This window comes from Tachypleus tridentatus, chromosome 1, assembly GCF_004210375.1.
Source record: "Tachypleus tridentatus isolate NWPU-2018 chromosome 1, ASM421037v1, whole genome shotgun sequence".
Classification (NCBI taxonomy): domain Eukaryota; kingdom Metazoa; phylum Arthropoda; class Merostomata; order Xiphosura; family Limulidae; genus Tachypleus; species Tachypleus tridentatus.
Genome location: NC_134825.1, coordinates 83,088,895 through 83,103,973, shown reverse-complemented (window position 1 = coordinate 83,103,973; position 15,079 = coordinate 83,088,895). Strand labels below are relative to the sequence as shown.

General features: G+C 33.7%; 1 non-coding gene across 1 annotated transcript; it reads left to right on the top strand.

Moving 5' to 3' along the window:
* The first annotated feature begins 2,933 nt into the window (after positions 1-2,933).
* On the top strand, positions 2,934-3,095 carry LOC143233925 (U1 spliceosomal RNA). The gene has a single exon (XR_013018408.1). It is a non-coding gene; the product is annotated as a U1 spliceosomal RNA (small nuclear RNA).
* The last annotated feature ends 11,984 nt before the right edge of the window (positions 3,096-15,079 follow it).

Sequence of the window (15,079 nt, the reverse complement as noted above, 5' to 3'; positions counted from 1 at the left end):
CTACAATGTTGTTGAAAAAGAAACAAAATACAGCGCTAGGTGGCGCAGCCGTCAAGACAAACGCTTCCAATCGAGAGGTTAAAAATCTGAAATATGTCTTTTACGTTTCATAAATGTTAAATTATACAAAACGTTTTATTTTATATAAATAAAGTTCTAGATAATAAGACGTTCCATTATAAAGTTTGAAAGTTGTTTCGAGTATTTACAAAACGTTTTTCAGACTAATTAAACATTTTATTTTTACACCTTATTTAAAACTACAAAGTGTTTTTACATAAGCCTTACGCAAGACGCGGAAGACCTTGCCATCTGGATTACCTCCAAAAACCCAGTGCGTTCAAGAAACATGAAACAATCTGAGTAACAAGTGGAGAGCGTTTTTTAATCCAACTAAATCGCAAGCAATCACGTTTAACAGAAATCTAAAAAGACAAAAATTACTCTCGAAAAGCAAAATTCTCATTCGTAAATACGCCTATTAACTTGAGGAGATACATCACTTTCGACACAAGATTAACATGAAAAAAACATGCTAACAACATACAGTCATAAATCCGTCCGTTAATAGAGTATGGATGTCAAGTCACATATAATATGTCAAATAACACTTCAGAAAATCGAAGTACAACAAAACAAAATACTAAGAGCAGCATACAGATTACCATCATACACTCCCGTAAACTATATACACCGAATCAGTAACTTACCATCTCTTAGAAACAGACTAACAGAAATGTCATACAAATATCATTTAAAAGCAGAACAGAGAAACAAACTAACTGCATCACTATGTAAATTAGCCAGTACACCAACCAAATATATTTCACCATACAACATATTTCAGCAATTACAAATCACACAACAAAGTACATAAAGGATAAATCTTACGTATATAATATGTATTTCTTTTTCAGGTCTCGGGCACAGGACAGGTAAATCTTTCGGTGCCTGTCCTGTGAAAGTGAGTTTTCTCGGGGCACTCCCGTTTCCCCACATCCAAATCTCAGGCATTGGATCTTTAGATCCCAGCCAAAGCAACATTATTGCCCTGCCCTGAAACGGGTCGTCTCGCGTTCATATTTACTTTGACATCTGCTTTTTGGATCCTGGCCTGGCTGGTCTCTCCGGTGCTGCCTTTGTCTCGCTCATCAGTATTATGACCAACCTCACTCCTTCACCTAAAAGAGTCAAAATAAAAGAAAGGCAAAAACCCCATGCAAATTTCAATAATTTTTCACGAGAAGGGAGGAAGAGGAACCACAACGTTCCTGATCACCCCAGTTGGAGAGAGAATTCTTCAGATTTCTCTCTCTCTAAACTAAACCCTGCCACGTTAGTTTGCGTTTGTGTTTACATAAGCCTTACATGAAGAGTATAGAACATTTTCATTCATTCCTAGCTTTGACACTCAGCAAGTAAGACGTGTATTTTCCCTCCCTTTACCAGCATGACGTTCTCATTAACTGGAACCACTGTGCCAATCTCGCCACCTGTCCCGCCGGTAATCGTCGACGGTCTGCCACCCCACCTCTCGCCTCTTCAAATAGTCACATTTATCGCGCAGGCTAAACCTGGCGCTTCCTTAGACCCATCTAGAACCCGGATCCTTCACCGGGAAGGTATTCTCCTCCAGCCGTCAACGCCTACGGACTTATCATACTTTTGTGAGCCGTGGAATACTCAAATTAATATCAAATGTTCACCAACTAAGGGCCCAACAAACCTTTTCTCTGTTTTCCTGAGAGGAATACACCATTCCATTCAACCGAGTGAAATCAAATGCGCTGTTGAAAGTCAAACCAATTCCGAGATATACGCCGTGCACCGAATCTACTCGAAAGCCTCCAGACAAGCTACCAACTTCATGAAAATGGTAACAACCACTAAACATATTGCCGATACGATTTTACGTAATGGTTGTTATTGTCACATCTTTCATTTTAGTGCCGAACGTCCTCGCCGTCGCTCACTCAATCTGTGGATACCCAAGCAACCAGAATCTGTTTCGCCACCTAACGTATCATCTAATCCGTTCTTCCACCCCCCACCCCCACAGTCTGTAGTCAAATCGTCTCCTGTCAAACCGCCATCCGATTCTTCACAAACTTTTATCATGAAGAACGACAACCATTCTCAGACAAGCGACGATACGGCCGCTGGTCATGTACAGAACAAGCCTCAGTTTCTCAACAAATTCACTGAAATGTCATCTATTACACTTCACTCTAAAACGTCTTCCCAGATGCAAACTACACAAGCTACCTATTCGGATAAGTCAACTATAACAGATAAGCATCCTACCGTCTGTCAAGCTATTAAAATTAGAATACACAGAAGACATAACTTTTCCCAAACGACTGAGGAATACCCAGAGAATCTACCAGAACAAGTTCTAGAACCCCAACCTGGAGTTTCGTTGTACAGTGCAGTGGACTCTCAATGACTTTCACACGTTAATGATAAGGGTAAAACATTATAGTGACATAGCCCCACTTTTCTCCCTGTGCGACCCTCCATCCTCATGAAGTGAACTAAACTGGTACTAGCTGGATCATTGGTACCAGCTAGTGAAAGTGGGTTTTCCCGGGGTTCTCCCGTTTCCCCCACATCTAACTTTCGGCATTGGATTTACAGATCCCGGCCGCCCTGATGAACCCTAAATCGGCCCTTGATTTTATGGTATTAGCATATAATCTATGGGTGTCTGGTGTCAGTTTGTCGGTCTTTCGTCTTCCTTGCTTGCTCAGAGTTTGTACCATATTTAAAGATGATCTCGTCCGTCACTTTTTTCTCGCTTTTCTTTGGGTAGCTGCTTCAATATCCTAAAATCACGAGTGGGGCGAAGAGAAAGGCCATCTTTCTGAGCACCCCCGGAGGGGATAGAGAACTTCAAAACGAAATACCTGTCAGTTTTGTTGTTGTTATAGAGCATACTTACCTGGCGCTGAGAATGCCATGATCAACAAGGTGGCTTCTCCAGAGCGAGGCTCACCCATTGCACTCTGGGTGGGTGGAACTATGCCACTATTCCAAACTGGGACAGATGGAGCGTGTAATTTTGGTAGTGGGGACTGCGTTCGCGCTATCCCCTGTAGTAAAAATCGAAAAGAAAAATTCAATTTGTTATTAGAGAAATGAAGTTGTATGTAAATAATGAAAAGTGTGTAACTTCACAATGTTGAATCGTTCCTAACACTCAATACCTCCTTATTATCTGAAGAGAGATTATAAATAATACACAACTAAGGTAAAATAAAATTCTGCCTTGCTTAACATTTTCTTTTATACAGTGAAGCTTACTACTGGTATGAGTGTTAAAACCTTTATTAAAATACAGTAGCGAACAATGTTTCGACCTTAGGTCATCTTCAGGCTAACAAAGAGAAAGTTTGTAACTAGGCACATGTCTCAGGAACGAGAGTGTAAACATGTAAGGGATCGTAGGTGGCATTGCAGTTAGGTTATTAATTGGTACAGGTATAAAGATGTTCCTTTATATTGGCTGTAGTTGTTGTATCAGTAGGATTTCTTAGATTTCGCATTTCTTTCCCAACTTAATATGCTTATGTAGTGTTTGTTTCTGAGTTCCGCGCAAAGCTTCACGAGGGCTATCTGCGCGTGTTGTGTTTGTTAGTGTAGTTCTTAAATAGTATGGGCTTTAGTTTTACACTTGGTTTTCAATAAATTTGGTGTTTACTGGAATGTTGTTTTATTAAGATGTTTTACAAATGTTGGATATCTTTTTTACTGTGGTGTGCAGCAGTGTAAGGTTTTGTAGTTTGTTGTATCCTCGAATTGATTATTGTTTGTTTGTTGTTGATCTAGGTGTGTGCATATAATTTTGTCAATGGTTTGGAAACCAGATTCAAGGAACACAAACACCTTCACATGTTTTTGAACACTGCAAATCAAATAAGCACAATATGCCCATAGAAAACGCCCAGATACTAAGTTGGGAAACTAACGCAAAATCAAAGAAGCTCTACTTATGCAACAACTAAAACCAATGTGAAGGAACACCTTTATACATAACTACACTAATGAATAGCCTAACATCAAACTCCAACGCTATGTACGATCCCGAACACGTTTACACTCTCCACTAATACATGTGCCCAGCAATGGTCATTTACAAACTCTTTCTTTGTTAACCTGAAGACGACCTAAGAACATCGAAACGTTGTTCTCTACTTTATTTTAATAAAAGTTTTATACCCATACCAGCTTTCTTGAGATACATTTTACTTCAAGTGTGTTTTTCGTCATCACAAATGATTTTTGGCGTGTTTTCTTCTAGCTACCTCTCCTACGAAATTGCATAATTGCAACATGCAAAACAATAATTTTCTGGTGAGAAATAAATTGTGAAACAAAAATGTCTACAGTCTTCAGAATGTTTCTTACCTGTTACTAGGATGTCAGAAGCATTAATTTATGCATTGTGTTTTAGTGACAGAAAAAGGTAACCTCACTGCAATTGGTTTAATTTGAACCATTCTGATACAGCTAATCTCATAAGGTGACATGAATCTTAAAAATTGGTATTCTTTTTCAATAATTTTGCAAGCAATTTTATCAAAAATACATAATATTAAACTTTTAAGTTTATTATTTAATTTGTTAATTCATTATTGTTATCTTTTTTTGTTTATGTTTTATTTTGGTTTCCGAAATACGAGTTTTTATTATTGTCGTAACTTTTAGCTCCTACATTATATATTTATGCTAATCGTTTTTGAGAGATATGATGCATTTTTGTTGTTGTTTTACATTCACAGCTTTGTTTGAAACTGTTGTTGTTGATTTTTCTTGGAGGTAGTTGTATTCTATTTTCGATGGAGGAAATTAATTTGACTGTACTTTGAATAAGAAATATTGTGTTGGATAATAAAGAATAATAGTATTCCTCTTCACTATATACGCATTTAGTTATTAATTGTGTTAGACCTTCACTCTTCAACCCTAAAAATCAGATTTTGATGCCAGTGGTGGGTAGAGTACAGATAGCCTTTTGTACAGCTCTGTGATTAATTACAAAACAAACAATTTTATATTATGTTACCCTTTTTATAAATGGTATTACTTTTGCAATAGTTCAATTTGTTTTGTTTTTTCAGCAATTCTACTTTTAATGATTATGATAATATTATTTGTGACTGAGATTTTTATAAGTATATTATTTTTTTAATTGTTTGGTTATTTTGGCGTACTCGTTTGTTTTGCTAATTTTTTATCGCCTACATCTTTGGCAATTTGGTTTATGGTTGTCATAATTTGAATTACAACATACTTAGTTATTTACTGCGTTTGCTCTATATATTGCATTCTGTAATACAGTAGCGTACACAGAATTTGATAGGTCTTGGGCATGTTTTATAAAATATACTTAGATTTGAGGGCTTAGGTCATGAGCATTCACTTCTGTAATATTCTAGTTTTAAAGATGTATTCTTAAGTTTTGTATGTAGCAAGCAGACTAATGCTTCTTTCTGTAAAGATTGTATTTATGGATGAAATTAAATTATTATGTATCACGTTTAACATTTCGAAAACTTATATTCGTCGCATAGTGGGATTTCAAATTACTTTAACATGCTTTATAATTTAGAAGTTTTATATAATGTCTTCTGATTGACATTTAATTGCAGGTGTAATTATAGAGTAATTTGCATACAACGTTCATGTAACCAGAATACTTTGTCGTTCATTTTACAAGGTTGCAATTTGTCAAATTTCCTATTCACAGGAAGACACTAATTATGTGTAAAATGACGTGGCATTCGGAAATTGAACGGATAATTTACACGCATGTTTATAGGTTCAATGGTGAGGGTGAGATTGATTTTGAAAACTTACGGTAGTAGTAACAATCTATACATCCAATCACCTTATTCCTGACCAACTCCGTGGTCTTTGATAGCACACAGGTTAAATAATAGAAATGCATTGCAGTAACTTGTAGTTGTGAGCACAACCCGCAATATTTTGGTAGTCAAAAACGTTATATTTGTAATGAAATATAGCCGACGTTCAGTTATACATATATACAGCAATAACGATCAGTCTCAATAAGTTTTTTCCGTATTTTTGAAAATCCCAGCTTCAGATATAAAGTTTGATACATTCTCGTAATTCCAACACAAACCAAAGTATAATAGTGTTAATAAAATTCGTCATTGCATATAATTGTTAGTGGACGCTTAGGGCATTATTACCTTGTGAAAAATTAACGGCTGTGTCAGATCTGGTAGGCCTATGGCCGAAACATAAAACACGTTTAGGAATGAATGACGTATTTGTACACTAATGTTTATTTTCTCACACAGTAATAATAATTTACAGTGGTTGTTTAGTAATTATATAAATTTCAACGCCTTATTCTAGTGAATCACAGAGATAAAAAAAACATACATGAACCGACATGTACATAAATTTTGCAGGCAACAATTTTTTAAAGTTATTCCTTTATGATTGATATCAGTCACTTAATTTTTTTTTAAAAAAAGTTATACAGGGTGTTCAGAAAGTCACTGTGCACTTATATATTTATTAACAGACATGTTTCAATTTCGAATACAGGAGGTAAAGATGAGTGACAATCATAAACAATGTTGAAAGTGACCCCCGTTGACATCAATACAGGCCTGGATCCTTCTTATTTTGTTTCTAAACACCGCTATCAGTTGCTGGTTTGAAATAGACTAAATAAAATATGATTACAAAACTGCACAGTGACTTTCCGAACATTTCTACTGTTGATTCAGAGTCCCGACGTTTAGTGTTAAGTGGAATTTTTACTGAAGCCAGGATTTTGGGACTGTAAAAAAAGCAAAAGTGATTAAATATACATCCACATAAAGATACCACAAATTCAGTTCGGCTTCAGAAAGAAATGTAACGTGGTCGTGAGCTGACTTCCAGGCAGGCCGAGTGTGATGTTTCGGCCTAGCCGTTGGAGTTTCGACTAATATTGCCTGCTGTTACATGAAATATCTATTTAAAGTAAGGATGCAGTGGGCTAATGGAGTACGCAGGTACTAACTCGAGGCTTTACAGTTGAAACAAAGAGACTCGAGACTAAGAGTTCCAATAACACGTTTATTTAAGGCAACAATCATTTAATATTTACACAATTTATCTTTTGAACATGATGACTGATATTTAAGAAATAATAGCATTTTAATACTTACAAAGAGCTCACGCCAGAATTGGCGTTTCTACTAACGGTTTTGCTTATCAATTTGGCACAAAACTACACGATAGTTATCTGCACTCTACTAACGGTAAGAGACATCTTTTTCCTTCTCCTTGAACGATCGGAGTGCTTGCAATATTTTTCTCTATTCTGGCGTCTGTTATAGAACCTTTTACACTAGTGGAGAAGTGATTTGTCGCCCTATTCATAATTCAAAGTGCCAGCTCGCTTCCTGTTTGTGAATTTCTAAGCTCGTTAGAATACGTCTTCAAATGGTCAAAGTTTCTTTCCTGTTTACAAACTTTTAAGTTTGTTAGTTAATCATTCACTGGAAGCAACAGACCATACAAAGCTACACAATGGACTACATGTACTCTGTCCCTCACGGTATCGAAACCCGGAGTTTAGCGTTGTAAGTCCGCTGATATACCCCTGAGCCATTGTGGTGCTAATAATTTCTTCTATCAGAACTATAAAACAGTAGAACTCGAAACACATTGTTTTGAAATGACTTTAGTTAATAGATTGGTTATTTAAAGTTGTCGAGGACTTTCTGATGCGAAGTTTTATTCCGCGATTATAATAGCATGTCAGTAGACGCGCTGACATGGAAGCAATAGAGGCAGCTGCCCGTGGACCTGGAGGAAAGAAATTTGGTTATACAGTAAAACTCACAAAGCATCTTTTAGCTATATCTTCATTTAATCTTAAAAAGCATAGTTTTTGGCTTTTCTTTCCATATACACTCTTGATTAAAAAATAACTGATATTATAACTTGAGTAATAATTAAAAAATACTTTTTGCTTTATATATTTAATAAATATCTGTTGTTACTTTATTGATGTTTCAAGCTTATACTGTGAACTAAAAACGGCTGCGTCTATGATTTTGACTTGTTTATGAACTCGTTACTGTTCTAATTTAGGATCTTCTCTTTAAGCTCTTAAAATGTTAAAAAAGAGAGAGAAAGGGAGCAAGAGAAGAATGTTTACCCCGAGGACTGTGCTGGCTTTCAAAACTTTTGCATGTGATAAATTAAAGGAAACTATATACGCTAGTAGCTGACATGTGACAAATCAAAAAAGTTGTATATTTCAGTATCTGATACGTTACAAAGGAAATTAAGCTGTACAAGTTGGTATGTGACACGTGACAAAGGAAAGAAAACTGTACAATCTAGTATCTGTACACTGGACAAAGGAAATGAAGCTGTAGAAGTTGGTATCTTACACGTGACAATTGAATGTAATTAAAAACAGGTGTATAACGTTAAGAACTTTATATTATTTCATTTAAGCAACTATGGTTTTCTTGCTACATTTTAAAGTTATTATAGAAAGAAAGGAGACGGATAATTTTGATTTATTCTGTATGGTGGTTACGATTTCACATAAAATTAGGAAAGTTAATGTAGCAGATAATATTTGAAGCTTTCTCGAAAAAAAGTTGGAAATTTATTTCGCATTACGTAAAAAATAAATTTGTTAATTTTCAAATGGAGAAAAGTATTTTAAATATCAGATTGAAATCACTTTACACTAGGAGTAGTGACTACTTGGACTCCATATATTAAAACATTAATTTTAGTACAAATACTTTATCAGAAATTGTGATCTTTATGTAGATAAGACTAATAATGTTTATTGAAAGCTTGCCAAGTACGTGAAGATTCATGAGTCGTATCGGACGATGTGTCGACAAATTCGTATTACGGCTTCACCGTACAATACTCGCAACATCACTAGTAAAATCCACTGTTGTCCAAGTCATTTATAAAATGTTAAATTCGAGTGTGATTTTGCAAAATCATTAACAACACTAGACTAAAATGCTTCTAGAACAGTTTAATATCTAATTCGACGTAAGAGATATATTTTGTCTCTTCTTGGACTGCTATGCTCTACGAATTAGGTACTTAATATAAAACACCACGTAACCGTATTGTTTTATCATCTTCACAGCTAAGATTTCTGAATACAATGCTTGTTGTACAGTTTCAAAATTTACATTATCTGTTTATCATTCTTAGCCTGCTAGCATGATCGATACGATGTTGATGTTAGGGCTCTAGGTTTGTTTTTTTTCATTTTATAATTTATTATTTTGCCTCGTGATAAAATAATAAAATAAATGCAACTGCTTTAAATGAAGGCACCGGTAAATGTCATTTATAATTTTATTTTATTTTTTTAAGTGTAACTTCATCTCTCACCTTCGACCTTCTAAAAATTATTGATATTTCAATCATTATTCCCATACAAATATTCACATATTATTTTAAAACTAACAGAATATTAAAACATTAATTTTTTTTGTGCAGAAGCAACTCATGTTCAACGTAATTAGCTATTACTTATGTTACTTAAGATATCATTCGCGATAAATATTCTATCTAATCTCTAAATGAGCGGAAGAAAATTCAAGCGTGAGAGTTCTAGATGTGTTGTTTTATAAACTTCAAGTTACGAAAAGCAATTCTTTAGCCTTAAACTGCTTCAGTCATAGAAATGTTTATTTTATATAAAAAAGTTAACTGACTATAGAAATAGCGGTGCGTAGAAAGAAAAACTGATTGGTGGTGCAAATTAAATATTTTTAAATAAAAGTTATCCTTGTTTTTGATAGTTGAAGATTCATAAACAACTTCTCAGATTAAAATATCATTTCGACCATGTGCTAAAGTTTGTCATCTAGTGCCAATAAATTAAAATGGCCATTGTTATTTTAACCCTAGTACACACACTCAAAAAAATTACGTTGCCCACACTGGGGGTCATTTTTGACCCCCACCAAAAATATTTAAAAAAAATTATTTTCACATAAGCAAAATATATATTTGGACAAAATATTTATTCTATACAATTTATGCATACACTCTGGGTAACTTTATGGTCATTGCAAGCCATTTTACTACATTTGATACACTTTGAAGAAGTTTTTTTTCTTGAATCACGTGCGCATATTTGATACCATTTCCTAACGTTCTCTTCAGCAACTTTTTGTCTTTTTGGAAGGATCACTTCATTTGTATCTTCTTCAGGCAGTAATTTATCAGTAAGCAACTTCAGAAATTCACGTCTTGCTCTTTTTTTGGTACTTTGATGCGAATTCTAGATGGCGCTGGCTATAGAGAAGGAAAGCATTGTATGCGGCAGCATCAAGAATGTTATAAAATAGTGCCATTGGCCACCTTCTGGTCTTTCTTTTTGTGGAAAAGAATCTAACTATTTGGTCTAGTGTATCGACTCCTCCTTTGGTGGAGTTATAGTGTGATATTATTTCAGGTTTTCCTGATTCATCATCGATTGAGGGCTCTCTATGCAACGTAGATAAGAATATTCTAGAATGCTCGAGAACATTTATAGAGTGTTCTAGAATGTTCTAGAACACAAAATTTCATATCTAATATTAATTGATTGTTTACCAGAAATGTAATTGAGTTTTTTAAACGGGGGTCAAAAATGACCCCCAATGTGGAAAACGTGAATTTCGACGTTAGACAAGGAGTGTAATACCCCATTTGCATAAAATACATGTTAAACGTATTAGTATAGTATGTTATTAGTATAGATTAAATTTGGTACATTTTTAGGCCCGAAAGTCACACCTTTGATATTTCTATAACAACTTAAACACAAGTGGGCCCATTTTTGACCCCCACCGTGTGTATGAGGGTTAAATCAAAACACGCATAAACTAAAATCAGATATTTTATAATTTCTTTTATTACTGTAAAATTTCAACCTTACAAATGTTTCTAAGTTGTAAAATTTAAGACCATTTTTCAAAGTATAGGCAATTTTTTGGTTTTTTATAACGAACAACAAACACATAGGTAAATTATTTCTAATGGAAATTACAATTTTGTCACATAAATATCAAGTGTAAGGTTATTCTTTAATTTTGATAATCTAAGTATACTTATGCATAATTTCTTGAGGGTATAAATCGATACCTATTTTTGATTGGGTGATGCACATTGAATGGTTATTACACTTCAGCTCAAAAGTGCACCTATTGATTATTCGATCTTCATGAAATAATGGGAACGTTGACTTTCGCTGGTAACTAGAATGGATAGAAAAGAAATCGACTTAATTTTGTCTTGCTGTTTTTGTCTCGTGATTTATTGATATTCATATTCAAAATAATTTTAATGTATGGTACTTAACCTTCAGTATTCCACAAACGTGTCTGCAATACAATAGCAACAGTTTCAAAAATGTTTACCTCTTATATTTTTGCATGTAGTTTTCAAACTCCCAAACATAAATACTATGTTATTCAAAAAAGAATAACAACAAAAAACAGAATATTATAAAACACTTTAAAAATGTATTTTTAAAGCAAAAGCTTGCTAAAATATGATAAAGTATAGTGTACATGTATGAATACCAACGCTAAAATGTAGTATTTTTTAACTATCTACAACGCTAAACTAGTATTTTGTTAATATCTACATGATGTATTTATCCATTTATGATATTGTTTTCTTCTCATTTTACTGATTTTTTCACGAAGCTTATGTCTTGAAAAGTTACAAACAATATGTGTTGGTTACTGATAGATACAAATAAATGCTAAGAGATACAGATAGATAAAAAGAGAAATAAATCAACCATTCTATGGCAGTAAAAACAAAGTGCATCAAAATAAAAAAAAATATTTAAAAATGAGATACCTCAAAAACATTGAAGAAATTTAAGAATAAAACATTCACTTGATATCAACAAGAAAAACTGTGAGATATGTTTTATCATGCATGATTGAAGACACCAGAAGAAATTACTTGTATATTTTTACACAACAGCACCACTTAGATACAAGCACTGGTTTACCTCTGCATTAAAACACATTATTTATTGCATCAGTTTGTTAGATAAATATATTATGGACAATCAAATAGAGAAATAGGTTTAATGGTATCACAATAATTTTGCGTGAATACATTCATATGATTTGAATTTCTGATCAAGATATACCACAAATTTAACTATTTCAGAATAGTCACATTAAAACGCCCCCAAGGCTGAAAGGGCGAGCATGTTCGGTGAGATGGAGATTCGAATCGCGACTCTCAGATTACGAGTCGAGTGTCTTAACCACCTGGCCATACCGGGCTGGAAGGATTGAAAGATTTGCTTTTCTATAACGCATGTGTGTGAATATAAATATACCTGAGCTGGTAGATATTGAGACGCATGCGCTCACGTATATTTTCATTGTGTTTACACACATATAACCTTTTTACCACTATTTAATTATTTAATATCTTTCATTTTTCATTTTTATATTTAATTTTTAGTTTGCAGATAACTATATATCTCTCAAACTTCAGAAGTATGGCATTGTTGCCTCCCAAAATTTGATATATTTTAAAGTTTTTTCACCCCACCTTCCCCCACGTAGCTCAGTAGTAAAGAGCTTAAAGTAGAAAAGCAGTTTCAGTACCCGTGGTGTGTTTGGAAAATTGTAATAAGACTTCATACGAATATTCCTTGTGAAACTTCCATTCCTCCAGGAGAAACGAAACAGATTACGTCACATCCAGTCGATAAAAAACATCTACAGATAATATAGCAGCATTTACCCGACACCCCTATACTGATGGTGATCATGTATTTAAGAATACACGGGAGAAAAGTGGTGTCACTACTCTGAAAACTGGAAATTTTTTTTCTACATCATAAGTTCGCCAAAATTATTTTCAATGCTACAGATGGTTTAAGTCGAAAATCTCCTTTTGTCACATTGTCTCCAAATGACCAAGTAGACAAGGCTTTAAATACAATAGTAAAGAATGGAAAACGATTCTCTTCTTGCTACCTTATAGGTAGCAGTAGAAAGGGATGTATCATAAGTACATTTTGGTTTAAGGTGCGAAGCATGGTGCTTACGAAATGTTGTTACTTTTTAAAAGGGACATGTAATAAACGTTTTAGAGGCAAATTATTCGGACACTCCATTTATAAACACGCTCAGAATAATGATTTAAAATTTACATTGGAAAACAAAGAAGTATGGATTACTTATAATTAAAATTGTGAATTATAATCATGTATTTATTATAATGAAAAACACCTACCATTTATTAGCCCAACTCAATAAATGATATAAATCCTTTTGTAAAGCAGTAGTATCCTTTTTACAATTAGCAACAACCAAGACATTAATATCATCTGCAAATTTAAATATTTATTGACTATTCCTTTACCTATATCATTGATGTAGATCAAAAGATCAAAGGTCCGAAGAGTGAGCCCTGAAGTACCCCACTTGTGACATTAGTCTAGTTTGACTGAACTCCATTTGTAACAACCCTCTGCTTTTTTTATCCAGCCACTCTTCTACCCAATTTGCTAACTTATTTCTCACATCTTTCGACTTTTTTTTCACAAGCCTTCTATGTATCACATTGTTAAATGCTTTCGAAAAACTCAAATATACCAAAACTACATTACTATTACCCTCACCTACATAAGCAGTAACATTTTTCTATGTTTGTATTTTATCCTATTTAACGTCTTAAATAGCATACATATGTTTTGAAATCAGAATGTAATGAAAAGAGGCAACTTCAAATTATATGGAATAGGTTTGTTTATATACACAGCAATATGTATATAGTATGGAGTTCATTGTTAACTATAATTGATACCTAATAAGCTCCTATTATTACCCATATGGATGGAGTTATCCAACTTATTTTCCTCTTAAAAGACACAAATGCACAATTCAGTATTACAGTTAAAATGAGTGAGGTTTGGTAAAGTTACTCTTGTGTTTATTTAATTACTTAAGTAATGGCCATACATAGGGGTAGAATGAATGAAGATAATTTGTCTTGATTAATTATCAAATTGCTGTCTCGTTCGCGCGACAACTTTAACTAAGGTCACTGTGCCCTATAGTTTTACATATAAGGACACTGTATACTTGCAGCCACATGACCGCAGATACTTGGGCGTTTTTAACGAAAATGTGACACAGAAATTAAACCTTACACTGTTTCTCAAACATTAACAGCCTTTAAAATTTCGTATAACACGAATATTTTAGGTGGAAACTCACATATCCAGAAATCTGCACTGAGTCTGCCATCCACAGGGGAAAGAGCAACAAACTTGTAGTGTTAAAATCCCTCAGTTTACTGCTGAGCCACTGAAAGGCTCGGTCTGAATAAAGAAAAATTTACATACGTTGAAGGCGTATATGTAAATAAAGGTTTTTGAAGTATTGAGTTTAGAGATTCAGGGCCTCATATATTCAAATTATTTCTTTTTTTAACATTCATTATATTTAAGTTTCTTTATATTCTTTACTTTTGAAACTATCGCAATTTTCGTCCATAGTGTCGACGTTAGTACCTCCTATTTCTAAGTCTTCTACTGACCATCTGTTTACGTTTTTTCTTAATTTATACGTATTAGAATATTAATGTACATCAGAAGGTTACAGGTAAAATGTATATACATTTTTAGAAGAATATTGTCTCTGACGTTTTACACATCGACAAGTAAAATGTAGCATGAAAAAATTACAATTTAAGGTGCCACAGAATATACAAATAACAATAATGATGATTATGGAACTATGCTTTGATCTAGTTGTTATTAAGACACCTTGTAGAGCAAGTTCCATATGCCAGTACGTTGTTTGGTTTGGTAAAAATGAGTCAGTTTTCATATATTTATTCTTTTGCAATAATACTTGTACTTTTAAAAATTCAAAATGTGTACAGAAGGCTTTCAAATTTCATTCCCTTGTTAAATGACGCTTCAAAATTAAACGATTTCATTTATGTTTTTTTTTTTGTTTTTTGCTTATCCAGATATACTTTCCAAAAAAATTAATGTAGTCTTGACCTGTAAATGATGTAA